At 42.9% G+C, this 8,152-nt stretch overlaps 1 pseudogene; it reads right to left on the bottom strand.

Moving 5' to 3' along the window:
* Nucleotides 1-293: 293 nt before the first annotated feature.
* Nucleotides 294-1,349, bottom strand: Ldha-ps5 (lactate dehydrogenase A, pseudogene 5; annotated as a pseudogene).
* Nucleotides 1,350-8,152: the final 6,803 nt, after the last annotated feature.

The raw sequence follows: 8,152 nt of genomic DNA on the forward strand, positions 1-8,152 counted from the left end.
TACTACAGAAAATATCCTGTAGAACAATTATGCACAAGTTGTGCATGATGGACTTACACACTGGAGCCAGGTTATGACTGACTGGGAACTCATGGCCTAGGCATGTTTGGTGAGGGTGCGCAGCACAGCTATGCAGCAGGATCCCAGGGTAATCAAAGCCTGCATGCAGTTGGCAGTGTGTCTTGGAGACAGTGGGACTGTCACACTAACCAGGTTACCACTACACAAGTACCACTTAGCAGCAGGGTAGAGCTGTGGGAACCGAGATTTTCCCCAAACCACCTCAACACAACTGAACTAACCACAGCTCAGATGAGAAGTGTGTGGTCTCCATAGAAACCCTGCTGCAGCCTGGACAGTGAAGGGCTAGGACACTGGGAAGACTTTAGAACTGCAGCTCCTTCTGGATTCCCCAGAGGGTATCTGCACTCTTCTTCAGGCGGGCCTCCTCCTCAGGAGTCAGTGTCATCTTCACAACATCTGAGATTCCATTTTATCCCAGGATACACGGGACACTGAGGAAGACATCATCATTGATTCCATAGAGACCCTTAATCATGGTGGAAATGGGATGCACCCGCCTAAGGTTCTTCATTATGCTCTCGGCCATGTCTGCCACGGAGAGGCCAATGGCCCAGGATGTGTAACCTTTCAGCTTGATCACTTCGTATGCACTGTCAATCACCTGCCTGTGAACACCCTTCCACTGCTCCTTGTCTGCATCACTTTCCAGTTCTGGGTTCAGAGACTTCAGGGAGATGCCAGCAATGTTCACACACTCCACACAGGCACACTGGAGTCGCCATGCTCTCCCAGGACCTACCTGTGACAGCTCAGCGGGTGAACTCCCAGCCTTTCTCCCATCAGGTAACAGAAACAAGCTGAATCCTGATTGCAACCCCTTCCAATATCTCGGCTTTTGGGAAAGCCACTGATTTCCCAAGTCACATAGGTCAAGATCTCCACTGGATTTGAGACAATGAGCAGCTTGCACTGTGGACCGTACTTCACAATGCTGGGAATGATGAACTTGAAGACATTCACGTTGCACTGGACCAAATTGAGTCCTTTTGCTGATGGACCCCTGGAGTGATAATGACCAGCTTGGAGTTTGCAGTCACACTATAGACAATTTTTAGTGTTTTAAGGAAAAGGCTGCCATGCTGGAGATCCATCATCTCTCCCTTTAGTTTGTCTTCCATGACATCAACAAGGGCAAGCTCATCTGCCAAGTCCTTCATTAAGATACTGATGACACAGCCATGCCAACAGCACCAACCCCAACAACTGTGATCTTGTTCTGGGGGACTTGTTCTTCCTTAAGAAGATTCACAATCAGCTGGTCCTTGAGGGTGCCATCTTGGACTTTGAATCTTTTGAGACTGCTAGTGCACCATGGAGGGTGATGGGTGAGCAGCAGCGTGGCCTGAGCTAGGTGACAGTGGCTCTGGCACTGGAAGGATAGGATAGATTAGAGAGAGGTCTGTGATAGTGAAGCACACCTTTAATCCAAACCCTGGGATTAAAGCACATGGATATCTGAGGTCAAGGCCAGCCTAGTCTACAGAGTGAGTTTGAGAAAGGCTGGGCTACACAGTGAAACCCTGTCTTGAAAAAACAACAATAACAACAAAAGAAAACCAACCAACAAACAAAAGGTCTAGAGATAGAAGAAACTTCTTTAATTTGAAAATCTGTTGTTGAGATTTGGTCTATTGCTCTGTATTGTAATGCTAAACACTGGCCCTGGTTGGTCCCAGGGATGAGAGGATTCTCTTGTGACTCTATGTAACTTTGCCCCAAGTTACCCAGATGGGGGTATAAAAATGCCTACAGCCTATAGCTGAGCAGAAGAGAGATAGGTACAGTTTTTGGTTCCTGGGCTAAGGGTCAGAGAACCACTACAAGGAAGAAGGTGGAGAGAGGAGAAGATGCCATGGGGTAGGTGAGTCATGAAAACATGGCCATGAGGGCTGGCCAGTTGGTGTTAGGAGTGGCCCAGATGTAACATGGCAACCCCGTCATAACTCAGGGCTATTGGCAGGGAAGTAGGCATAATAGCATAGATGGTAGATAACTTCCCATCTCTAGTGTGTTAAAGGTTTATTATAAAAGTTTTGGAAGTCCCACACCCGCGGATCCCGGCCCACAGCAACTCTCTGCTCCCAGACCCGGTGAGAGAGATACCCAACCGCCTGGTCAGGTGGGCACTCCTGAGACTGCAGAGCGGAAGAGACCACCAACACTGCTCACCCCTGCCCACATCCCTGGCCCAAGAGGAAACTGTATAAGGCCTCTGGGCTCCCGTGGGGGAGGGCCCAGGAGCAGCAGGACACCTGCCTGAGACACCACCAGAACCGGAAAGAAAAAGACCGGATAAACAGTTCTCTGCACCCAAATCCCGTGGGAGGGAGAGCTAAACCTTCAGAGAGGCAGACAAGCCTGGGAAACCAGAAGAGACTGCTCCCTGCACACACATCTCGGACGCCAGAGGAAAAAGCCAAAGACCATCTGGAACCCTGGTGCACTGAAGCTCCCGGAAGGGGCGGCACAGGTCTTCCTGGTTGCTGCCGCTGCAGAAAGCCCCTGGGCAGCACCCCACGAGGGAACCTGAGCCTCGGGACCACAGGTAAGACCAAATTTTCTGCTGCAAGAAAGCTGCCTGGTGAACTCAAGACACAGGCCCACAGGAACAGCTGAAGACCTGTAGAGAGGAAAAACTACACGCCCGAAAGCAGAACACACTGTCCCCATAACTGACTGAAAGAGAGGAAAACAGGTCTACAGCACTCCTGACACACAGGCTTATAGGACAGTCTAGCCACTGTCAGAAATAGCAGAACAAAGTAACACTAGAGATAATCTGATGGCGAGAGGCAAGCGCAGGAACCCAAGCAACAGAAACCAAGACTACATGGCATCATCAGAGCCCAATTCTCCCACCAAAACAAACATGGAATATCCAAACACACCAGAAAAGCAAGATCTAGTTTCAAAATCATATTTGATCATGATGCTGGAGGACTTCAAGAAAGACATGAACACACTTAGGGAAACACAGGAAAACATTAATAAACAAGTAGAAGCCTACAGAGAGGAATCGCAAAAATCCCTGAAAGAATTCCAGGAAAACACAATCAAACAGTTGAAGGAATTAAAAATGGAAATAGAAGCAATCAAGAAAGAACACATGGAAACAACCCTGGATATAGAAAACCAAAAGAAGAGACAAGGAGCTGTAGATACAAGCTTCACCAACAGAATACAAGAGATGGAAGAGAGAATCTCAGGAGCAGAAGATTCCATAGAAATCATTGACTCAACTGTCAAAGATAATGTAAAGCGGAAAAAGCTACTGGTCCAAAACATACAGGAAATCCAGGACTCAATGAGAAGATCAAACCTAAGGATAATAGGTATAGAAGAGGGTGAAGACTCCCAGCTCAAAGGACCAGTAAATATCTTCAACAAAATCATAGAAGAAAACTTCCCTAACCTAAAAAAAGAGATACCCATAGACATACAAGAAGCCTACAGAACTCCAAATAGATTGGACCAGAAAAGAAACACCTCCCGTCACATAATTGTCAAAACACCAAACGCACAAAATAAAGAAAGAATATTAAAAGCAGTAAGGGAAAAAGGTCAAGTAACATATAAAGGGAGACCTATCAGAATCACACCAGACTTCTCGCCAGAAACTATGAAGGCCAGAAGATCCTGGACTGATGTCATACAGACCCTAAGAGAACACAAATGCCAGCCCAGGTTACTGTATCCAGCAAAACTCTCAATTAACATTGATGGAGAAACCAAGATATTCCATGACAAAACCAAATTTACACAATATCTTTCTACAAATCCAGCACTACAAAGGATAATAAATGGTAAAGCCCAACATAAGGAGGCAAGCTATACCCTAGAAGAAGCAAGAAACTAATCGTCTTGGCAACAAAACAAAGAGAATGAAAGCACACAAACATAACCTCACATCCAAATATGAATATAAAGGGAAACAATAATCACTATTCCTTAATATCTCTCAATATCAATGGCCTCAACTCCCCAATAAAAAGACATAGATTAACAAACTGGATATGCAACGAGGACCCTGCATTCTGCTGCCTACAGGAAACACACCTCAGAGACAAAGACAGACACTACCTCAGAGTGAAAGGCTGGAAAACAACTTTCCAAGCAAATGGTCAGAAGAAGCAAGCTGGAGTAGCCATTCTAATATCAAATAAAATCAATTTCCAACTAAAAGTCATCAAAAAAGATGAGGAAGGACACTTCATATTCATCAGAGGAAAAATACACCAAGATGAACTCTCAATCCTAAATATCTATGCCCCAAATACAAGGGCACCTACATACGTAAAAGAAACCTTACTAAAGCTCAAAACACACATTGCACCTCACACAATAATAGTGGGAGATTTCAACACCCCACTCTCATCAATGGACAGATCATGGAAACAGAAATTAAACAGTGATGTCAACAGACTAAGAGAAGTCATGAGCCAAATGGACTTAACGGATATTTATAGAACATTCTATCCTAAAGCAAAAGGATATACCTTCTTCTCAGCTCCTCATGGTACTTTCTCCAAAATTGACCATATAATTGGTCAAAAACGGGCCTCAACAGGTACAGAAAGATAGAAATAATCCCATGTGTGCTATCGGACCACCACGGCCTAAAACTGGTCTTCAATAACAATCAAGGAAGAATGCCCACATATACTTGGAAATTGAACAATTCTCTACTCAATGATAACCTGGTCAAGGAAGAAATAAAGAAAGAAATTAAAAACTTTTTAGAATGTAATGAAAATGAAGGTACAACCTACCCAAACTTATGGGACACAATGAAAGCTGTGCTAAGAGGAAAACTCATAGCGCTGAGTGCCTGCAGAAAGAAACAGGAAAGAGCATATGTCAGCAGCTTGATAGCACACCTAAAAGCTCTAGAACAAAAAGAAGCAAATACACCCAGGAGGAGTAGAAGGCAGGAAATAATCAAACACAGAGCGGAAATCAACCAAGTAGAAACAAAAAGGACCATAGAAAGAATCAACAGAACCAAAAGTTGGTTCTTTGAGAAAATCAACAAGATAGATAAACCCTTAGCCAGACTAATGAGAGGACACAGAGAGTGCGTCCAAATTAACAAAATCAGAAATGAAAAGGGAGACATAACAACAGATTCAGAGGAAATTCAAAAAATCATCAGATCTTACTATAAAAACCTATATTCAACAAAACTTGAAAATCTGCAGGAAATGGACATTTTCCTAGACAGATACCAGGTATCGAAGTTAAATCAGGAACAGATAAACCAGTTAAACAACCCCATAACTCCTAAGGAAATAGAAGCAGTCATTAAAGGTCTCCCAACCAAAAAGAGCCCAGGTCCAGACGGGTTTAGTGCAGAATTCTATCAAACCTTCATAGAAGACCTCATACCAATATTATCCAAACTATTCCACAAAATTGAAACTGATGGATCACTACCAAATACCTTCTACGAAGCCACAATTACTCTTATACCTAAACCACACAAAGACACAACAAAGAAAGAGAACTTCAGACCAATTTCCCTTATGAATATCGACGCAAAAATACTCAACAAAATTCTGGTAAACCGAATCCAAGAGCACATCAAAACAATCATCCACCATGACCAAGTAGGCTTCATCCCAGGCATGCAGGGATGGTTTAATATACGGAAAACCAACAACGTGATCCATTATATAAACAAACTGAAAGAACAGAACCACATGATCATTTCATTAGATGCTGAGAAAGCATTTGACAAAATTCAACACCCCTTCATGATAAAAGTGCTGGAAAGAATAGGAATTCAAGGCCCATACCTGAACATAGTAAAAGCCATATACAGCAAACCAGTTGCTAACATTAAACTAAATGGAGAGAAACTTGAAGCAATCCCACTAAAATCAGGGACTAGACAAGGCTGCCCACTCTCTCCCTACTTATTCAATATAGTTCTTGAAGTTCTAGCCAGAGCAATCAGACAACAAAAGGAGGTCAAGGGGATACAGATCGGAAAAGAAGAGGTCAAAATATCACTATTTGCAGATGACATGATATATATTTAAGTGATCCCAAAAGTTCCACCAGAGAACTACTAAAGCTGATAAACAACTTCAGCAAAGTGGCTGGGTATAAAATTAACTCAAATAAATCAGTTGCCTTCCTCTATACAAAAGAGAAACAAGCCGAGAAAGAAATTAGGGAAATGACACCCTTCATAATAGACCCAAATAATATAAAGTACCTCGGTGTGACTTTAACCAAGCAAGTAAAAGATCTGTACAATAAGAACTTCAAGACACTGAAGAAGGAAATTGAAGAAGATCTCAGAAGATGGAAAGATCTCCCATGCTCATGGATTGGCAGGATTAATATAGTAAAAATGGCCATTTTACCAAAAGCAATCTACAGATTCAATGCAATCCCCATCAAAATACCAATCCAATTCTTCAAAGAGTTAGACAGAACAATTTGCAAATTCATCTGGAATAACAAAAAACCCAGGTTAGCTAAAGCTATCCTCAGCGATAAAAGGACTTCAGGGGGAATCACTATCCCTGAACTCAAGCAGTATTACAGAGCAATAGTGATAAAAACTGCATGGTATTGGTACAGAGACAGACAGATAGACCAATGGAATAGAATTGAAGACCCAGAAATGAACCCACACACCTATGGTCACTTGATTTTTGACAAAGGAGCCAAAACCATCCAATGGAAAAAAGATAGCATTTTCAGCAAATGGTGCTGGTTCAACTGGAGGTCAACATGTAGAAGAATGCAGATCGATCCATGCTTATCACCGTGTACAAAGCCTAAGTCCAAGGATCAAGGACCGCCACATCAAACCAGACACACTCAAACTAATAGAAGAAAAAATAGGGAAGCATCTGGAACACATGGGCACTGGAAAAAATTTCCTAAACAAAACACCAATGGCTTACGCTTTAAGATCAAGAATCAACAAATGGGATCTCATAAAACTGCAAAGCTTCTGTAAGGCAAAGGACACTGTGGTTAGGACAAAACGGCAACCAACAGATTGGGAAAAGATCTTTACCTATCCTACAACAGATAGAGGCCGTATATCCAAAATATACAAAGAACTCAAGAAGTTAGACTGCAGGGAAACAAATAACCCTATTAAAAAATGGGGTTCAGAGCTAAACAAAGAATTCACAGCTGAGGAATGCCGAATGGCTGAGAAACACCTAAAGAAATGTTCAACATCTTTAGTCATAAGGGAAATGCAAATCAAAACAACCCTGAGATTTCACCTCACACCAGTGAGAATGGCTAAGATCAAAAACTCAGGGGACAACAGATGCTGGCGAGGATGTGGAGAAAGAGGAACACTCCTCCATTGTTGGTGGGATTGCATACTGGTACAAACATTCTGGAAATCAGTCTGGAGGATCCTCAGAAAATTGGACATTGAACTGCCTGAGGATCCAGCTATACCTCTCTTGGGCATATACCCAAAAGATGCCCCAACATATAAAAAGGACACGTGCTCCACTATGTTCATTGCAGCCTTATTTATAATAGCCAGAAGCTGGAAAGAACCCAGATGCCCTTCAACAGAGGAATGGATACAGAAAATGTGGTACATCTACACAGTGGAATATTACTCAGCTATCAAAAACAACGAGTTTATGAAATTCGTAGGCAAATGGATGGAACTGGAAAATATCATCCTGAGTGAGCTAACCCAATCACAGAAAGACATACATGGTATGCACTCATTGATAAGTGGCTATTAGCCCAAATGCTTGAACTACCCTAGATGCCTAGAACAAACGAAACTCAAGATGGATGATCAAAATGTGAATGCTTCACTCCTTCTTTAAAAGGGGAACAAGAATACCCTTGGCAGGGAAGAGAGAGGCAAAGATTAAAACAGAGACTGAAGGAACACCCATTCAGAGCCTGCCCCACATGTGGCCCATACATATACAGCCACCCAATTAGACAAGATGGATGAAGCAAAGAAGTGCAGACCGACAGGAGTCGGATGTAGATCGCTCCTGAGAGACACAGCCAGAATACAGCAAATACAGAGGCGAATGCCAGCAGCAAACCACTGAACTGA

This window comes from Rattus norvegicus, chromosome 6, assembly GCF_036323735.1.
Source record: "Rattus norvegicus strain BN/NHsdMcwi chromosome 6, GRCr8, whole genome shotgun sequence".
NCBI classification, from domain to species: Eukaryota; Metazoa; Chordata; class Mammalia; order Rodentia; family Muridae; genus Rattus; species Rattus norvegicus.